The sequence below is a fragment of the Arvicanthis niloticus genome, chromosome 27 (genome assembly GCF_011762505.2).
Source record: "Arvicanthis niloticus isolate mArvNil1 chromosome 27, mArvNil1.pat.X, whole genome shotgun sequence".
Lineage (NCBI taxonomy): Eukaryota > Metazoa > Chordata > Mammalia > Rodentia > Muridae > Arvicanthis > Arvicanthis niloticus.
In genome coordinates, this window is record NC_133435.1 from 18,249,585 (window position 1) to 18,271,413 (window position 21,829).

Genomic DNA, 21,829 nt, shown 5'->3' on the forward strand with positions numbered 1-21,829 from the left:
AGAAAATACCTCTACTCAGGATATAAATGAAATGGCATCTCCAGAGGGCGGGTGGGAATCCTGGACTTGCTCACTGGCTGCTTTTAAAAACACAGCTGAAGAAAATTATTTTTCAAAAATTATACGCGAAATGAAGAACCAAAACGGTGGGATATTGGGGTCGGTTAGGTCCCCATGAAGTGGCTTTATAAAGAAGACTAGCTGGTTTGTCTGCTTCTTCCAGGATAGTCATTCCTCTATAAGATCTCCCTGCAGAACTAGCCACGTTTATGCCATAAACAGCCGAATAGACGTGAATTCTCAGTGCAGATAGCAGAGTAATACTAGCGATCATTAATCTCTAAAAGAATGTCATTTTCAGTCTATTAAATATTTTCTCAAACCTAATCAATTCTAACTTTTCCGATCTTAAAAAACAATCTGCTTAGTGAGTAGATATAAATAAAACACATAGAAGTTGCTCTCTAAATTGAGAAAAAACTTTCCTTTGCCCACACAGGGGCAGATGTGGATAACGGGATCATTAACGACCACACAGATGATGCCTCTCTCTAACAGAGACTTGCTCAGCTGCAGAGAGCCCTTCGATTCCAGCAGAGAGGTGAGCTCAGAACTTGTCACTGGTTTCTGCTTGTACTTAATCTTCCTGTTTATTCTTGCTTCATTAAAGTCAATCTCCACAGGGCAGACTGTCATCCGAGCCCGGCCCATCCTGCAGTCTGCGCTCTCCAGAGAGCACGCTTCATCGTGATAAACAGGCTGTGAGCAGGGCATGTGACTGAACGTGACTGAACTTCTTAAGGTAAGTAGAAGACGTAGAGGCGCCCCTCCCACACCCGCACAGCAGAATTTGTTAGGCAGGACCATCCTCTCAATGGAGATGATGCTTTTCCAAAAGACAGGCTTTCAGACTGTCTGAAGTGAGATAGAGATACTTATTTTTATCGTTGTGTGGCACGAGGCCTTTCAGATTGCCTCAGCTATAGTCATTCATCCGCCAGGCACCTCTCTTGGGATTCAGTATCATCTAGAAGCTGTCTCCTGACAGCTTCTAGGAGCTGCAGACAAAGATAGTCTGGGCTTGTTACTTCCTCATAGCTCTGACCAAGTGTCAGGCTGTCCTAGTTTCCTCAAGATCTCAGCATGAGAAATCAAGAAAGGCCTTGAAGTTTGGACCATTCCAGTACCTGCTAGAAGTTCGACTAGGGGCTTTACTACCCCGCCCAAGGGGCTACTCTGGGCTCCCGGCTACCCTTCAGTTTCTCAGTGGTAAGAGAAGTGGATTGACAGTTCAGCAGAGCCAAAGGCTGCCCCAGCCGCGTGGGTGTGGGTGTGGGGTGGGGTCATAGCCTCTGCAGAGCTTTGCACACTCAAAGGCTCAACTGCCTACTTTCTCCAGGCTTTTTCCTTGGACCACTTGCCTTGCTCCTGTTTCTTGGTTCGTCTTAGGATGTATTTTTTATACATTATTCTTCTCAATCTTAAAATCAAACTGTTCCTTGTATGTAGTGTCTTGTGCATCTTTGATGTCAGAAGCACAAGGGAACAATATATAGTTGGTATTCGTTAAGGTAGGTACTAGAAACAAGAGTTTGTGGAGATGTTTATGCAGTTACTTCTTTTAAGGGATTAGGGGACTGTCCTAAGTGAAGTTTCTCTTCTAGGTGCTGCTGGGGACAAAGACATCTTAGAGGTGAGGCATCTGGGCCTTTCTTTGAGGATTGACAAAGAGGATGTGTTGAGGTCACCAAAGGAGGAACACTCTAGAGTTCAGGTAGGAGGAAATAACATGTCAGTTGAAGGACTTGATTTTTATGGGGACAGTGGCATCTGAACTCAGTCATGAAGGGTTTGCTCTGTGGGGTGGATACTTTGATTTTTATCATTGTCAAAAGCAGAGAATACCACGTTTCATAAATGTGTAGCACAAAGTGTTCGGAGTGTCATTAGAACCATTTCAGAAGTTGTTGAAGCTGAAATTTCTTTGTCAGTTTTTCTTATGAAACTCAAGCCAGCAATCAATAACAACTGGTTTTAAAAGCAAGCATTCCAACACAGTACAATCCAACAATATGCTAATTTGATACTCACATGGTATAGAATGATGGGACAAAATATTAAATGTCTTTGTTTTCTATATACAAACCGTTATGTCTATGAAAGTTGAAGACCTTGTATGTACAGTAAAAACACAGAATCTAACATACAGTAACTCTGGCCTGAGCTGAGGTGATTCAGGCAGTGATCATTAGCGATGTGTGGCCTAACGATTCTCTTGGTACATACAGACATGGTGTGTTCAGATCTGAGGCGACAGTGAAGTCACATGAAGCAACAAAGACAAGTACTTACACAGACTCGCTGATGCATTACATGTTTAATTGGGAGTTGTTTACAATGCATGTAGAGAAACCTTTCATTGTCGTCCTGATTGTCTCAGCCCCACATTCACTTACCCCCAGGTGGGGAGTCACAACCCACTGTTTAAGATGATGAACTTGAGGGTCCCAGTATCATGCTATCTTTTATTTTTATGCCTCAAGTCTTAGGACAAATCTACCTCTATGCACTTAGAAAAATAATAATCAAATGCTTTAGCAGACATGTAATTACATATTGTTTAATATGATGCTCTGAAGAGGGCAATATGTCAAGATCTGGCCACTTCAATTTTCCTCACCTCACAAATGCTCTTTATGAGTGTTACCTGACCATGACAGAGAACATAGAAATGAGAACCAAATACTAAGCGTTTGAATGTATAGTGAAGGTTTTCCTAACCACTCTAAATCTTTGGGAGACAGTGAGCCTGAGGCTTGCAGAGCTGGAAGCCTTGTCTCCAGCTTGCATGCCCTGGCTCCCTCTAGTGTCCTTGGCTCAGTCTTTCCCACACAATTGAAGTGTTCAAACTCTATACACTAGTGAAGGAAGGGCTCGCTGCCCACTTCGGCTGCTGCTTCCCTCTGACACCGCCTGTGGCTCTCACACACTGCTCTGTGCACAGCAACTGTGCGAACTTCTGTTGTCTTCAATTAACACCTTCTACTCCATTTGACTCTTACGTTTATATTACCCCCCTACCCCTAACCCTGTCACAACTGTAGCTTCAAAATGAGAACACCCAATACAAGGCTTGCAGTAGGTATCTAGCACTTTAAATTTAGGACCCAGAAGACTAGAGTTGGCAGGAATTGTGATGTGGTTACCAGCACTCACGAGACAGGAAGCACAGTGCAGAGTTGCTGTTGCGTTAGGCCTGTGAGTAGCCAGTGAAAGTTAAAGGCACCTCACTACAGGAGGCACAGATGTCTGTAGGTTGGCCCAGGTCTCACCAACTTTTTGATGGTGGGGTGGGACATGGAAAAGAGGACATGAGCACCAACCACCAAAGACAGAAAGCCACAAAGAAGATAAAAATAAAGCCTGGGCCCCTCCAGTGAGAGGGGTGATATCAGCTGAGAGGCCCTGGCTAGTCTCATGGAGCTGGGGACACTAAAGCTTGACCTTGCAAGATGTGGAAGATTATGTGGGAGCAGGGAAGAAGTCTGGTACCCTGAAAGTGTCTTCAGGCTTGGAAAGAAAGAATTCTAGACGTTATGTCTATACAGGTTAGGGCTGAAGTGCTGGAGGCCTTCAGTGCCAGCCAAGAAGTCCTCATTCTCCTAAGCAGAAGCCTAGTCCAGCTCCTAGAACATGTGTGAAAATCCTTTAACAACTAGCATGCTCACTACCTGGACTGGTAGATCACTAGCCTACTATGTGCAAGGCCTTGGGTTTGATCATCAGATCCAAGGGGAGAATTTTTTTAATGGAGCAAGGAGTGATATTACATGAGCTCTGAGAACTTAACTCAGGTCCTCTGCGATCCTAATGCTTGGGAGGTGAAGGCAGGAAGATCAGAAATGCAAGGGTAGTGTTGGCTATAAAGCCAGTTCAAGGCCAGCCTGGGCTACATGAGACCCTGTCTCCAAGAAAGAAAAAAGAAAAAAAAAAAAGAAAAGAAAAAAAAGAAAAAACAAAGCAAGCAAAGGAAATACCCATCATTATGTGTTAGAGTGTAAGGCAGATTTAGCTTTCTGTTTATTTACAAAGAGAGCCAGTGGACTTGTGTGTGATCTAGGTGTGTACTAAGGTTATCTCTGATTATAGTTAAAATGTTTAAAATAGGAATTAGCCCTGCGTCATAGGAATGATTTTTTTAATTGTGCTTGATAGATGTCCACTTAAGGCTTCTTCAAAAAACAAATGATATGAACAGAGCTGTAGTGTAGAACGAGGGGATTGTCAATGTCTTTTTAGCTATATTATTGAGGCAGGTCAGAGGGGATCTAGGGGGAAGGGGGAAGACATCATTGCTCAGTGTCAAGGCCTGAGCCAGCTTAGTGAAAACAAGGGTGGAGTCAAGCTCACTGCCTTCTCGTGCTTACGTTCTGTCTCGGTGAACTGGAAATTATATAGGAACAAAAAAGGCGTATCTATTTTTTAAGTTATTTTACTTCTATTTATGTGTGTGCTATGTGCACCTGTGTGCAGGTGCCCATGAAGATCAAAAGAGGGAGTCGGATACGCTAAAACCAGAGCTTCGAGCAGTTGTGAGCTGCCTGGTATGGGCTCTGAGAACTTAACTCAGGTCCTCTGCAAGAGCACTGTGCTCCCTTAACTGTTGAACAGTCTCTCTAGCCCCCTGTACCCTGCTGCCTAATAGCAGCTTGTAATATGAGCTACTTGAATGTACTGAATGAGTTTGAGAAATACCTGTTGCCTGAGTTTCTGAGTAATTTGTTGAGATAGTTATTTGAGGGATACTTGGATATCCAAGCCCTTGGACTAAAGGCAGCCGGAGAGACTAAAACTGAGTTCAGGGCTCAGGCGATCGTGATCTGAGGTAGAAGGGGACATAAAAGTCAGTTTCCTCAGTGTTCACACTTCAACCTGGGCCAAGCAGGCCTTAACTCTCACAACTATTATCATACCTGTATCCCCAGACCACTTCTTCCAATTGTATTTAGCTTCTCCTCTGCATCTGGTATCTTTTACCATCATGGACCACACCCCTCTCAAAGCCTCTAGGGCACAGCTGTACTACTCTTCTTTCTGTTTCTTCAATGATCTTTTTTATTCTAACCATTCCAGTTTCATCTCCCATCTATAGATCAGTAGTCTTCCACCTCAACTTCACTGAAGAATGTTGACATTAGAATTACTGGGACTGGGGATGTGGCTTAGTTGGCAGATGCTTGCTTAGCATCCATGAAGCCCCAGAGTCCATCCCCAGCATGACACAAACCAAGTGTGGTGACCCACTCCATTATTCCCTGTACCAGGAGGTACAGGCAGGAGCATCAGACGCTCAAGTGTATCTTCTGTTATATAATACACCTGAGAGCAGTTTGGGTCACATGACACCATGTTGAGGGTGGAGGTTAGGATTATTGAGGAGTTGAAGTCCTAACATTCAATCCAAACCCAAATGAATTAATTTATAACCTCTGAGGTTGGATGCAGATTCAGTCTTCAATGTTCTCCCCATAATTCCAGTGTGCACCCAGTGTTGCAAGCCCTGTCCTAAACACTGCAGGTCTCCTCCTCCTCTTTCTCCTCTTCCTCCTCCTCTTCCTCTTCCTCCTCTCCCTCTTTTTTTTCTTCCTCCTCCTCCTCCTTTTCTTCTAATGTATATCTTGCCTGCATGTATATCTGTGTACTACATATATGCAGTGCCCATGGAGGACAGAAGAGGGCGAGTGTGTAATCTCAGGGCTGAGGAACCCTGAGGCCTGTTGGCCAGCCAACCTAGCCTAATTGGGGAACTCCACACATGGGTATGTGCACATGTTCATGCACATAAACAAACACAAATAAACAGCTGTACCAAAATCTTGGCAATATCATATTCTAGTATTAAGTAATTAAGAAAACAAGCACACCTATTAAAAACAAAGAATCTAATTGGTCTGGAATTGCAATTGGGCTTCTCAAGAAAGAAGCTGAGCACGCAGAATATGCCCATTATGGAGCATCCACTGATGGGAAGGAGGCGGGTTAGGCAAGGGAGAAGCTGGACTCAGTGCAGCCTCAGAAAAGGCCTAAGAGCATCTCTGAGGGAGCCCTGAAGTTAGGCAGCTCCAGGGAGTGAGCACTCAGGAGCAAGGGTAGTGTCTGGAGGCAGCTGCCAGCACTTTCAGCACAGGGGAAAGTAAGTCCTCCAACCTAAGGCACACAGTGTTTCTATACTGACAGTCCATATTGGCTGCTGACCCAGTCCCATGCCTTGGATAAATTCTGTACAGTCTCTACTGAAATGGCTTTACTTCCTTCCTGGGACTCCCCTTCCAAGACAACTTCAATCTTCTCTGCTACTGTGTGCTGTGGTCCCACACAGACAAGAGTATTTCCAATGGTACTGCCACCCTTACTCCATCTCATAGGTCCTGGGATGTCAGTCTAGTTAGAACAATAAGATCCAACTTTTATTAATGGGGAAACTCATCTGAGTCTGGGTCCCATGAGTTTTCTTTAAAATAAACAAAATTAACTCCTCGGTCTGGTTGATGTCAGAGGGCTGATTACCCGGATATGCACGAGGGAACAGAGTTTTGCTGTGCCAGCATGGTGTGGGCTTTACCTCCCAGCCTGGCCAGTGGAGACCATATTCCACTGTGAGTTCTTGCTGTGGCAAGTTTAATCTCTGAAATAAGACTCGATTGTGCCTTGTTGTGTTCAGCATTCTGCACAGCATGAACATGAAAAAGCAAGGTTGGTTTTTTTTTTTTTTTAAGTAAATTCTGCTTCCTTCTGACCCAGCATGGGGTGAATCACAGGTTCTTCAAAATGATCTTCTTGTCAGAATATCTAATTTTGCTGTCAGGGTGAGGAATTGGTACTAAATACTTCCTTGCTCCAGGCTTCTCTCTCTGTGCCTCCCCAAGCATTTTGAAGCTGAGGATAGAGATTAGTTTTCTTCTCTACAGCTTCGGTTGTTGATGTCAGTGTTGTGTCTGGGTGACACGATGGTCCACTGGCTCATCGCATGGACATTCAAACTTAGCTTTATTGCCTTGTAGCTGAACATACGTTGTACATATGAACATATGAACGTATGTGTCCTAAGCCCGTGCTCTGTGTCTTCCTTTCCAACTCCAAGTTAACAAAAACCAAGCTACCTAATCCTGGAATGCTAAAGGCTAGAATTAGAAAATGACTATGAGGAGCTAGTAGCACATGGTAAAACTAGTAAATACCGGCCTTTATCTGCTATGATTGGGCATAGAGATATAGGATGATATCAAGAGACACTTGTACCGTTTTGGGGGCCGAGGTAGAGCATTCATCCTTGGCTAGTCTGAAAGTTCTCTGAATTTATATACAACTAAGATAATAAAATAATAATTGAGAATAGATTTTGTGTGAGTTGAAACCAGTGATAATTCCCTCTTTGCTATGGGATGTATCTGTTGGAGCGGAAGGTAGCAGAAGTTGGTCCATGTACTTTAAAGAAAGACACCTTCTCCGTAACATACAGGTGAAATGGCAGGAGGTTACCCACAAGGTCTGGCCATGAATGGATGCATGTAGCCATATGAATACAAATTTTCAAAGTACAGTCCCACCCTGGCAGATCCCATCAGGAATTTCTTAGCTAGAGAATGTCAATACATGGTTTCAGATTTTGAATGGACAGGTTCAGTCTCTGGTTAAGGGCTGATGCATCCGGTAAAGCTGAAACCCATGCTTCCTACCATCCTGCTCTCCAGTCTCCTAAGTGTTACAGGAAATCACTCTGTCTGTGCTCTGGAAACGAAGCCCACAACCTGTGTTATATCACGTGTTTATACAATGTTGTGGCTCAAACAAAAATGTCCCCCACTGGCTTGGGTATTTAACACTTGGTCCCCAGTTGGTGGTACTGTTTGGAGGGGTTTAGGAGGTGCAACCTTGTACTGTGTGTGTCGCTGGGGGAGGACTTTCAGAGTTCCTAATCTTGCACCATCTCCATTGTGCTCTCTCTACTTGGTGGTTGACATTGAGATGTGATATATCAGCTTCCTGCCACTATGCCTCTCTGCCACGATAAACTCTTATCCCTCTGGACCCATAAACCTGAACAAAATACTGCTTCCATAAGTTGTTTTTGGTCACACCATATTGACTGTAGCTCATGGCGGGGATATGCTCAGAGGAATAAATTCTTTAAAACATTACTGCTTACTGAAGCACACAGGGTTGGCAGCACAAGAGCTCTGACAGAGACAAAATAAAATTAATGTTGTCTTCAAGTATCCACTCTTTGTTCTACAGCTCAAGAGAAATGTGTACTTTATTTAAGGTATGTATTAGCCATCGAATCCTAGCCCTCTGAATCATACCAAATAAAAAGTACATTTCACAGAGCCATAGCAGCCTCTGGGGGACTCCTCCCATGGATCTGGACCTTCTAGGAAGAATCCACCATTGTAGGTGCCACTAAGGACATGAGGTACAAGATTTTGATGTCTTTGTTATTGGTCTACTGCTGTGAAGAGACACCATGAGAAGGCAACTTACAGAAGAAAACATTGAATTGGGGGCTTGCCCACAGTTTCTGACAGGGAGTCCATCACTATCATGGCAGTCAGGCGGCAGGTGTGGTGCTAGAGGGGTAGCTGAGAGCTCACATCTGACCTATACGTTACAGGTAGAGAGCAAGCCTGGGCCTAGCATCTGCTTTTGAAACCTCAAAGCCCATTCCCAGTACCATACTTCTGACAACACCACACCTCCTCCAGCAATGCCACAGCCCCTGAGGCTTCTTAAATGGTCTACCAACTGGGAACAAAACATTCAAAGATATGAGCCTATGACAACCATTCTCATCCAAACCACTACAATGGAGTAAGGTTTAAAAAAAAAAGAATTTTAGAAGTTTTGTTTTTGTTTTTGTTTTTTTACTCCAGTCATCTTGTGTGACTTTGAGAGGCTTAAGACTTAGTGGATGAAGTGACTTCAGATGTGGAGGAAACAGCAAGAGAACTAGAGGTGGAGCCTGTAGATGGGACAGAATCAGGGCAATTGATCATAAAATGTTTCAGGAAGAAGAACTGTACGTGTAGACAGAGAAAGTGGTTTTCCTGGGGTGAGGTTTCCTTCTGAAGATGCTTTGACCATTGCTGAAATAAGAGACTGTTTGGAACCACACATAAATTGATCAAACAGTGGCAGGGTTTGTGTGGATGGACTCCACCTTTGCAGATGAGGGTAAGACACTATCTGATAGTCTTGAATGTTGCAGAGGACTATTTTATGAAGGAGAGGTAACCATCCTTACTGTTTGATTCTAAGAAATTGCCACACATGCCCCAGCCTTTAAGTCTGTGGCCACCAACATTAAGGTAAGACTGTGCACTATCAAAAAAATATAGCAAAAATGCAGATGTTTTTAAGTTAAGCTGTGTGTGTGTGTGTGTGTGTGTGTGTGTGTGTGTGTGTTTTAAATCAGGGGCTACTGGATATCCCTGGATCATCTAGAACTTTTTATGTAGACCAGGCTGGTCTTGAACTCAGAGCTCTGCCTGCCTCTGCCTCCTGAGTGCTGGGATTAAAAGCATGTTCCAGCATGCCAGACATGTACATAGTTTTGGACACGCTATTATCACATGCAAGGAAATCATACTACACATAGAGCAAGAATGACTTTAGTGTCCTCTAGGAAGCAAAGCTGTGTGTGGCTCACTGATGATGCCGGCCTCCTTATTCCAGTGGTCTACATCCAAACCTATATATAGTGTGTCCACCAAGGTGCCTACAGTAAAACGAGGTAGCCAGCTCATATTATTCTAAATTTATTCAATCTCAGGTGAATTAAAATTATGTCTTTAGAAGTTTCATCATCTCACGTTTCAAAAGTGATCTTAAGAATAAAACCAAACAAATCCATTTTGTAAACTTGACTGCAATAAATGTAAACTTTCTGTGTCCTAAAAAGTATATTAGAGAAAAATATATGAGCCATGCTGTAGTGAACAGACCTGCATGTCAGGCTTTAAAGTTGTCTCACAAACCCAATACAGAAGTGACAGCAATTTGATGAAGGTGGTCCAGTCATTCTTATTAAAATATGCAAAACGGTATCACATGTTTTAATTTTAGTTGTTTTCATTGTGTGTGAGTGTTTGATATGTGCGTGAGTTCTGAGATCAAAAGTGTCACCTCTCTGCCTCATTGGCATTTAAGTTCCAAAGTCTAAAACATATGTGAGCTGTAGCAACCTAGAGGAAGCAGCAGCACTGGTGAGTTAGATGGGCATTAAAAAGATATTACAATAGTTTAAGTGGAATTCAAGACTGGTTTTTGTGGTTTGCTTTAAAAAAGTAGCATTTGTTAACTAGCTCAATCAAGTCCAAATAAAGGCAAAGTAAGAGAATGCAGGAAAATATGAGGGCTGGGGAGATGGCTCAGAGGGTAAGAGTGGGTCAGAGTACTGGTTGTTGAAGCACAAAGACCAGAGTTCAAATCCACACAGAGGGAAATAAAAGCTGGCACAGCTGATTGTGTCTGTGTCACCAGCACCAGGGAGCAAGACAGAGGCAGATCCAGAGAGTTTACTGGCCATCCAACCTTGCCTACACAGCATGCTTCCTGTTCGGCAACAGACCCTGTCTCAAGGCTCCAGTAAGACAGGAAATGGTAACACAAGTCACCTGACATCCTGCTCTGGCCTCCACTTGTGTGCTTCAGAATGACAGATACTTGCACACTCACACTCTTGTTTTTTGGGTTTTTGTTTGTTTGTTTGTTTGTTTGTTTGTTTTTTCGAGACAGGGTTTCTCTGTGTAGCCCTGGCTGTCCTGGAACTCACTCTGTAGACCAGGCTGGCCTCAAACTCAGAAATCCTCCTGCCTCTGCCTCCCAAGTGCTGGGATTAAAGGTGTGCGCCACCACCACCAGGCTACTCACACTCTTGTACAACCCACACATCACACATGGACTCAACACAGAAAATCAAAGATTAGCGCAAGTGTCTTAGGCAGGATCAGACTCTCTGGCCCTATGTAGCCTGGAGCACATAGAAACTGGTGAAGAATTTCCCAAGACCACTGTCAGTTTCCAGAACTCTGCAGTGCCTGCGGAGGTCCTGAATACTGGGGGGATGCCTGCACAGCCACTCTTTGCAACAGAACGATCTGAGGACTTGGAGTTACCATTTGTCTGTCAGGCCCGACTCCTTGCCTGGAAACCTCTTGGGAATGTGTTAATTTACAAATCTTAAAAACAGTGTTGAACTTAAAAGTGAACATGAGCCGGTGCAGGTTACAATCTGCCAGTGGAATCTCATTTTCTTCCAGGATGTGCCTGCTAAAGGGCAGCCACAGTGTAATTAATTGCTCGAGGCTCAGAAACCCAATTAATCTGTGAGCTGACTTTTATTTCGTAGAACGTTAGTGGTAGGAGAGGCCTCAAGGACTGTGTAACTCACCCTCTTCATTTTATAGAGGGGCAAACAGATGTTAGAAAGGTTAAATGACTTGTTGAAGGTCAAAGCTATTGTCTATCCTTGCTACTTACCGTACCCTGCAAATTGATTCAGCTCTGCATCCTAGGGCCTTTATGGGTGTCTGTCTGTGTTCCATTATGAAATACTGCTGGAAGATTTCACTGTTACTGTGGTTTTTTTTTTTTTCCTTTCACAAGGCTCTTACTGTGTAGCTCTGGGTGACCTCAGACTCACAGAGATCTGCTGCCTCTGCCTTCCAAGTGCTGGGCCTAGCAATGTGCACCAAACCTGACTACGTCTTAGTGTCTTTTGTAACAGCCTTCCTTCCTCCCAAGTCACCCGGGAGTTTGCCTCATGAATGTTGCTTTGCAAGGGTCCAAGCCTCCAGTTTTAAATTTTGAAGGCTTTTCCATGCTGACTGCAGCACGGTTACAAAAGGTTAGTGGGGAAATAGTCGAGGCTATCTTAAACTGCATCCAAAGGGAAACTCTGGGAACAGAGAAGTGGCTGAAGGCAGACTCCTGAAAAAACAGAGGTTGTGAGTTGGCAGCATGAGGGGTGCCTTGGCCTGGTGATGTCCTGCAGGGATCCTACCTACCTGCTTGCGTCATGTGAGCAGGGAAAGCTTGCCCACGTGGTTGTTTTAGAGAAGCATTCAGTGAGGCATCAGTGAAGATGATACACCAGAAGATTAGAGGAGAGGCAGCCATGCCCATGGGAACATGGTGGCCAGCTGTGTCGTGTGGTATTCCATGAAACCTCTAGCTGCCGCCCTTTTGATTTGTTTCCACATTCATTTGGAGACCAGCCTTTCCCTGCAGATTGCCAGTCCATGCTCACAGCCAGAGGTGACCGTAAGTGGGACCCCTCTAATAGGAAACCACTAATGGGGACTTCCTGGTGGCCCAGCAGGGACTTTCTCGGAGTTGTGCTGTGGTCTGAAGTCTCTCCTTTTATCCTTCCCATCCCCTGAGACAGGTGTCACCCTTACATTATGCCAAAGGCTTTTCCTGTCCCTGCCTGCTTTCTCCCTCCCTTTATCCCTGACAGGCTTAGGTTAAGAGAACTTGCTGCTCTTAAAAAGAACCAGAGTTCAATTTCCAGCAAACAGCCACCTGTAATTCCAATTCCAGGGTATCTGATTCCCTCTTCTGGCCTCTGCAAGCACAGCACTCACATGCCCATATGCACACATACATACATACATACATAGATGGTAGATGACAGATAGGTAGATTCATAGATACATAGATATATAGATAGATGACAGATGAATACATACATACATACATACATACATACATAAAATAATAAATAAAAAGAAATACATCGCTGGGCAGTGGTGGCGCACGCCTTTAATCCCAGCACTTGGGAGGCAGAGGCAGGCGGATTTCTGAGTTCGAGGCCAGCCTGGTCTACAGAGTGAGTTCCAGGACAGCCAGAGCTACACAGAGAAACCCTGTCTCGAAAAACAAAAAAAAAAAAAAAAAAAAAAAAAAAAAAAAAAAAGAAAGAAAAAGAAATACATCAGACATGTAGCAAGAATAAAGATTGATATAATATTTGAATTTTAAGGCTCACTAAAATAACTCAGGAAGAAATACCTAACTTACAAACTTAGAAACTATTTCCCAGTCCCCCCCACCCCCTTCTCCTTTATAAGTTCTGTTTGTGGTCCTCATTTGGAGATCACTGGACTCCGGGAAATACTAAGAGCTGAAGACACTAGTGTGTGATAATGATTTGTTCTTTTCCCACGAGTGAGTTTGCCTTGTGTAAAGTGGGTGAGCTTATTATATACGTAAAGGCAATAATGTTATATATAAAGTGACTAACAGGCATGTAGTAGGAACACAATAAATGCTAAGGTAATACGATAGTTTTCTAATAACCCAGCACCGTCTACTCATTTCTGCATGTGTTGACATCTGTTACTTCCATTCTGTTCTTGTTTGTGGCTGTAGTTAATCGACTCAGCCCTTGTCTCTCACACCTAGCAATGGTCAAAGCAGGTAGTAGGTCTGAAGACGAAGTAAACGGCTGGTGTCAGTGTCTTGCCTCTGCACTCTTGGTAAGCTCGGTATCTTCCAGTCCCCTCAGTTAGAGTCACTTTCTCCATCTGCTTTTCTTCCCAGACAGTGACTACATCCTTCTCTCCTCCAGGGACCTTAGAACTGGGACCTTAGAACCCAGCTTCTGGGTGTCCAGCTGGCCTCCCTTCCTGTGACAGTGTTCATCCTGGCATCCCGAGTCACTGCTCCAAGGCTTGTCCCCTAGCCCTGCAGACCCGTTTCCCAGTCACGGGGTTCATGTGGTTTATCCGATCCCTACTTACTTCAGCCCAGTTTTGCTGGATAATAAAATTCCACAATAAATACAAGTTTATACTTACTAGTTTTAAAATATTTGGTTTGGTTAATATTTTTCATTAGAAAAAATATAAACAGATCAATTTTTCTTTATTTGGGCATTTGCTTTGAAAGAAAAAAAGAAGGTATATACAACATACATTTTTTTTTTCCATTAGGAATTTTCACAGCATTTAGGAAGCAGAGGCAGGTGGATTTCCATGAGTTCCGGGCCAGGTTGGTTTACACAGTGAGTTTCAGACCAGCCAGAAATCCACAGTGAGACCCTGTCAGGAGGGTGTTGGAGAATATCCACAGTTCAGAGGTGAGGACTTTTATTCTTCACAATAAATTTAATCAGACCCCCCCCCCACACACACACACATATACATGGCTATTAGTCTCTGAACACAGCACGCATCCATACATTCAGGTGTACACATATGTAAGAGAGTGTCAATTCCTTAGAGCTGGAGTACAGGAGGTTGTGAGCGGCTCCCTGTGGGTGTTTTAGCCACTGAGCCATCTCTCTAGCCCCCACATCTAATGTAAAGTCAGCAATCGCCATGTGTTTGTCTGTTATTTTGTAGACAGGATCCTTATGTAATCCTGGCTAGCTTGGAGCTTGTTGTGTAGACCAAGCTGGCCCCCATGTTTTGTAGACTTTGTTCAAATAGAGAGAAAAAGGACACTCGTGATAGATAAGCCGTTTGCTAGTGTCCTTTCACCCTCGGAGCAGGTAGTTAGCGCTGCATCACGTCATCACCACGTGACCAGCTGATTTCCAGATCGCTGAGGCTGAAATACTCAGGAGCAGAATGAAGCATCCTGGTTCAACGTGGGAAAGCTGGTTAATCCCAAACCAATCAGAAAGTTGTCACATTGTAGCTGCAGCTCAGAGAGAAAGGATAAAAGGAAGTTATGTACGAGGAAGCCATTAAGTGTGAATTTGCCACGAGGCATGATGGTAATGCGAGAACATTATGAAGTGCGAAATCTGCACAAACACATTATATTTTAAACACTTCATCCATTTAACAAATTTCGTCTGCTCTTCAGCTAAATAAGATAAATTGAGCTTCCAGAGGCAGCGCCTCGCTGGCAGGCTCTTCCTAAAGGCTTCCATTAATATAAATCAGCAGCAGCAATTTGGTTTGATCATTTATTTGCAAGAATCATTAAGGTTTATTAGCATAATTATTCCCTGTGGGATTTCATGTCGAGGAAATGAAAAATGGCATTATCAATATTTAGAAGATAAGTGTCTGCTGTTCAGAGTTCTTTAGCTGTCCTCTGCAGGTGGGGTCCAGCTGCAGCAAATTAGATCAGACTTGGGCATTTTTCTGAATGAAAGAAAAGCCATTTTGGTTTTAATTGCTTCCTTTAAGAAGGCAGCGCAACTTCGGAAATAATTTTTACTGTGTAGTGCCAATTTGTAGGACAGACCTATTGCCATGTTTGATCTCATACCTGTGATTCTGCTAAGCACAACCCTGCTATTCTGTAACTATTGAGAAGCTCTAATCAATGTAATCTGTCATTGGTTATCGGGAAAATCTCTGCCAAACGTCTAGACCTTCCGTGCAAGTTTGTAAGTGAAAAGCTATCTTCCTAAAAAAGGTAAACCAAAAACTTTCTTTTAAGGCTAGTAAGATATAAGTCATCCTTAATAATAAATATCATTTATAATGGTAATTTATCAATAGAAATTATCCTCAAGTGTAATAACTTTGTTTTTCCTTTTATTTGTGTATGTGTGTGTCTGTCTGTCTGTCACGGCACATGGTCAAAGGTCAATCTGGGAGTCCATTCTCTCCTTCCATTATGTAGGTCCTTGGGGACTCAACCTAAGTCCATCAGGTTTAGCAGCAAGTGCCTTTACCTGCTGCCATCTTACCAGCCCAATAGCCATTTTTTTTAATGGTATACAATGGAATATTATTCAGCGATAAGAAGAAACAAGCTATCAAGTTCCCACAAAATTTAGAAGGACCGTATTATTAAGAGAAACAAGCCAGGTGAAAGAGGCTACATACTCTTTGGTTCCAATGATGCCATCCTGGCAAAGGCCAACAGCGGAGGTGGTAGAAGGTCGTGTGGTTCCCAGGGAGTCAGCAGCTGAAGGAAGGGAGGCTGAAGAGGTAGAGCAAGGATGAACTTGATGATAGTGGCCCTCTCACTCCTGACACTGTTAGCGCTGAAATTTGACCTGTATGTGTTGGTCCCAACCTGAAGACCAATACCAACCTAAAGGCAGTTTCTAGTCAACTCTAGACTTGAATTAATAATAATGGACCAGTAACAGTTTATCAAATATAAAATATATCACGCTAACATATGGTAGAAGAAACTGGGTGTAGGGGCACAGAAAGGTTACACACATGCATAACATTTTCCTATTAACACAAAACCACTCTAAAACAGCCCATTACCTTGAGAAAACATAATCATTGTTTAGACATCTCCCCAGAGTCACTTCTTGGATGGTTCCAGTATTCCACAAATCCTTCTGTAATACCCCCAGGGAATTTAGAAGCAAGCAGCTATAGTAAGCTCCCTTTTAGAGCTGCAGGTCTTCAGTGAGTAAGTCAAATACTGACAGAAGAGCATGCGCTTGCTGAAATGCTTTGCAGTGTTGACTGTTAGGAATTGAATTGTAATTCACACGAGTGACCGTGCTATACCTGTCACTCCTGAACCTGGGCTCATCTCCCCCATGACAGAGCTTCTGAACCTTTGGGGAGAAGGCTGCAGCAGGCTGCATTCCTGGGTCCACCCTACATCATTTTACACAAAGGGCGAACAGTGAATTCAGAACAGAGGTGTAGAGACCCCAAATGCTCGAGGCTCTCAGAGCTTGTTTGAAAGCTCTGGTACAGCTTTGTCACTATTTACTGCCTTTCCCCTCTTGTCTTTGCTTTGCATTTCTTACACTCCTCACCACAAAGGCGCTTCAATGAGACCATCCATGTGCCCTCCTAATTGCTATGACCTTACCTTTAGTGCTTTCTTCTTTCACATATGTGTTCTCTCTGTGTGTGCGCATGTGTGTGTGTGTGTATGGTGTGTATGTGTGTATGTGGTATGTGTGTGCATGGTGTATGTGTGTAATGGTGTGTGTGTGTGCACCTGGTGTGTGTGTGTTTACATCCTGTGTGAATACAAGTGTGCATGTGGTCACAGGACAAGCTCAGATGTCAATCCCTGCCTCCCACCTTGTTTGAGCCTCTCTCTGCTGTTTTCCCACTGCAGGTACCAGGCCAGCTGGCCCTGAGCTTGTAGGGATTCTCCAGGCTCTGCCCGTCTCCCCAGAAGAGTGCTTGGATTACAGATGCTCCCTCTGTGCAGTTGGCTTTTTTGTGGGTTCGAGAGACTCAAACTCAGGTCCTCGTGTGAGCCATGTGAGTCTCCGTGGCTCACATTTCCTTATGTAATTTCATCATTTCATTTTGCTGCTGCTACTGTGAACACTCTGAGACCTCCAGTAGCTCAGACCCTCCGGCCTTCTGGCTTTCCTCTCCCTGGCTGTAAATCCATTATGTAGGTCAGCATTTTAAAATCTCTTCTGTCTCTTTAGTTTCATAATTCTGCCTGTACACAATCTTCTTCCTTCCTCCCACACCAGCTCTTCTTCTAAATTTACATCTCTGAGCATCCTAATATGCAAATTACCCCGTTTTAAATATATAGGCAATCTTTCTATTTAAATTTGTCAAGAAATATTATGCCTACGGATCTGTGCTGAGCATGTTTTGAGAAATTCAGACTGTTAGCAATACAGTTGAGTTATTGACTGTTGTTTATATCATTCCAAAATATTAACCACATATTTTTACAAGGGAACTGTTATGGATATATTTAATTGCCTGGCTAAACTGATAATATGTGGTATATTGATGAGTGAAGTACTTTGTACATTTGATTAATGAACTAGTCTCCAAGTTATAACTGTTTCCTGGCAAAAATAGCACATCACCATCTTTAAAATGTCTATTTTTTCTGAGTTAACAAAACAGGATATCACTTTCCCCTTTAAATATTTAGCAACAATATTTACACGATGTTGATTTTTTAAAAAAAGACAAGTTATATTGGTCTGTGAATATTTCAAGGATCAGTGGCAACTTGACTGCATGAACCCAAGATGAGAGATCATTTGGCTGTCAAGAGATCAATTGGATCTTGTTTGATAAAGGATATTAAGAAACCTTGACCTATCTGGGCTTTGGAGAAATATTTTTTTAGGAAAAAAAATCCCAATGAAATCTTATAGAAATATTAGTAACATACCGCCGGAGGCAATGCATCCCCTGACTGAGCAGACTCAAGAGCTTTGGTCTGTTTCTGTTGGCAGAGATGCCTCTTGATGTCAGTCAAAGCTGTGTTTTTCCAGACCTGGTCTACCTTTCCTTATAAGACACGTGAAAGTGTAAACATATGCTTGTCCAGTTTGCAAATGACATGACTCTGGGAGGTACCAAATGATGCAGCAGAATGCCTTTCTAGTCAACTCACCTAGGAGATGGAAAATGGCTGTATCAAGTCAGAGCTGTGCTAGAGCAACAGAAAGAATGATGCAGAGGGGCCATAAATTAAGCCTTTGCTGTTCCTTCCGGTAACTTGCTGTTGGGAGTGAGGTGGGCAGTGCATGTCTGTTTCTTTGATCTACATCTGGTAGTATGCATTACCTCATGGACAAATGAAGTGAGCTTGGGATTTCAGTCATCACATTCTCTTATGACAGAAGAGAACAAGGGCTGGAGAGGTGGCTGTACAGTTAAGAGCACTTTCTAGTCTTACAGAAGACCAAAGTTCAGTTCCCACACCCTCATCAAACAGTTCTCAACTGTTGAAATCTCTAGCTCCAGAGACTCAGACACCTTCCCCTGGCATCCATGGATATTCTCATACGTGTGCATACACAAAGAGACACACACTCACACACACAGTCTAAAATAAAAACACAATTTATAAAATTATCCTTGAAAACTCACAGGGTGGGAGAGGGTGGAAAAAGCTAGAAAGTTAAGGCTGGGCAGACAGACAGACCGACAGGTACAAAGGTCTTGTGACAGAGATGAGTTCAAAGAAATCCATGGCATCTAAGGATTGAAGAAGAAATCTGAACAGATGTACCCATGTATTTATAAATCAGGTTAAGGATCTTGAACTTTGTTTAAAGCCAACAAGAAACAGCGAATTCTTGTTAACATTCCCCATCATATTCTACCCCTACACCCGGGACTCTGTATCAGAGCCTGTCTCCTATTGAGCCTGGGCCAGGACAACAGAGAGTTGTTCTCCCTGCCCTGGCTGGTGAGCCTGCACAACCAAAAGTGTCTGTTGCTGCTAGGAGGAGGAGTGGCAAGGTGGAGAGAGATGCTCTGAGGGGCAGGAGCACAGGGAGGTAGAGAGTATAGACAGGGTCAGGACCACTGAAGGGGAATGCCTGGAAAGCCCCAACTATGGTAGGCTGAAGGTAACACTGGAGAATTGGGAGGTAGAAGTATGTGGAAAGTAACCATGGCAACAACTTTCACTCCAATCCAGCCCCACTTCTAGCTACACTGTCTTAGCCTGCTACACTAGCAGTCTTTAGTGCCAGAGGCCCACTTATTCCTTGTGTGGCTCTGGTCTGCTGTGGTCTGCTTCTGCCTTGCACATGATGTCTATCTAACATTCAATACCAAAATCATAAACAGAAAAAAATAAAAATGTAAAAAAAAATATGGTCAGCATATGAGCCAGAAAATAATCAGATAGAGGACATTTAAATTGCAGAATGGAATTTAGCAAATAGGATATCAGGACCTTAGGAAAGGTCTGACAGAAAAGGCAGACAATTTATGTGAAAAGATGAGCAAGTTCAAGCTGGAAGACAGTAGCTGTAGGAAAGAGTTCAATGAAAATGTTAGATAAGAAACAAAACGGGGGTGGGGGTGGGGGTGAAGCGATTCTCAGCTGACAGCTGCTCTGTCAGAAGACAGGGTTCCATTCCTGGTACCCAATGGCAACTCACAACTGTCTATGCTTCAAACTCCAGGAGGTACAAGGCCCCCTTCTGGCCTCTGTGAGCACTGGACACACTACTGCACATATATACATACAGGCAAAATACTTACACACATAAAATAAATCTTTCAAATCAACCTAACGAAGATGAATGCCTACAACAGGCTCATCGTATGTAGAAGGCAGGTGCATTTGAATGTGTGCATAGCCTGGGAACCTCCAGACATAATCCAATGATCTAACGGTTGTAGAAACAGATATTCTAGATCTATAGCATATGTAGAGGTTAAATGTATAAAGAAGCAAAAAAAAAAAAAAAAAAAAGATGACTGAGAAGAATTAGAAGTATGTTGTCTTATGGTTTATACAGACAAATGAAGTTGAATTATGATATTTACCAGTAAAAATTTTAAGGAAGTAAGATAAGGCAATAATAAAATTAAATGGAATCAGAGAAATTAGAAAAAATGTGAGAAATGAGCAAAGAATACATGTAACTATTTATTTTCAATGAACTACTTTACATCCATTGTATGTGCACATGCGCATGTCACGGTGTGAGTGTGGAGGTCAGAGGACAATTTGTGGAAGTTGGCTCTACCCTTCCATCATATGGGTCCTGGGGTTCAAATTAAGGTCATCAGGCTTGGTGGGTAAGCCCACGCTAGGTAGCCCAATGAGGTTTGCTGGGGGCGTGGCCTTGTTGGAGGTGTATTGCTGGGGTGGACTTCCCACTATCCCCAGTGTGTTGTTCACTCTCCCTCCTGCTTACAGACCCAGATGTGAGCTCCAGCTGTTCCTGCTGCTGTGCCTCTTCTTCACTGTCATAGACCCTAACCCTCTAGTACCATAATCCAAATTAAAAGCTTTCTCTTGCCGGGCAGTGGTGGCGCACGCCTTTAATCCCAGCACTTAGGAGGCAGAGGCAGGCGGGTTTCTGAGTTCGAGGCCAGCCTGGTCTACAGAGTTAGTTCCAGGACAGCCAGGGCTACAGAGAAACCCTGTCTCGAAAACCCAAAAATAAATAAATAAATAAATAAATAAATAAATAAATAAATAAATAAAAGCTTTCTCTTATAAACTGCCTTGGTCAGAGTATTTTTTATTATTGCAATACAAAAATTATTAAGACACTCAATGATCAACTAATTAGCCTGAATATTTTAAACAAATGAGTGTTAAACACAACACATATATATTTGTATAAACACACGCACACACACACACACACATATATATATATTTATGAGAGATCACTAAAACTTAGAGAGAAATTGATATTATTTGCTTGTATTAAAACAAATGGTCTCAAATACTTAAATATTTGCATTAAGAAACTGGAAAAATAAAGCTACATTAAAAGCAAGCAAAAGGAAGGAAATTAAGATACAACAAAAATCAAGGGAGTTAAAAATGGAAAAATGAATCAAAAAGTTTGTCCTTAGAAAATAGATAAAATTGCAATTTGTCTTATACTTTTAGGATTCTCACGGGGCTAGTGAAGATCAACACCTCTGCAAGGTGACTTCTGAGTAGAGCTCTCTCCACATGCAAAGCAGTAATATGACACCAACCATCTGCTCCTGAGCAAATACTCAATGCCAGGAACTGCTTTAACTGTCTGGAATTCATCAAGGTTGAACAGAGTGTTTGCTGCTGATGGACCAGTGAACACCATTTAATTAGAAGCTGTTTTAGGAGACACTGCACAGTCACAATCGTGAGGAACAAAATGAAGAAAGCACTGTATCCCTGGCTTTCAAAACATACTAAAAAGCTGCTTAACCAAACACCGTGGACTTGTCAGAACAGAAAGCCGGAAATAAAGTCGCCATCTGCAGGCCCCTGCTGCCCAACACAAGAGCCCTCAATACCCGCGAGGCCAAGGACAGCCTTTTCGGGAGGGCTGCTGGGAGACTGAAGAGCGTGCGGAAGAGCATGGCTAGGCTACTGTTGCTCGGCAGCTTGAATATCAACGGAAACTGGGCTAACGATCCAGTTG

General features: G+C 43.1%; 1 long non-coding RNA gene across 1 annotated transcript; it reads left to right on the forward strand.

The window, feature by feature from the left end:
- Positions 1-764: 764 nt before the first annotated feature.
- Positions 765-21,829, forward strand: LOC143439750 (uncharacterized). The gene is made up of 3 exons (XR_013107789.1): positions 765-802; positions 1,665-1,774; positions 21,310-21,829. It is a non-coding gene; the product is annotated as an uncharacterized LOC143439750 (long non-coding RNA).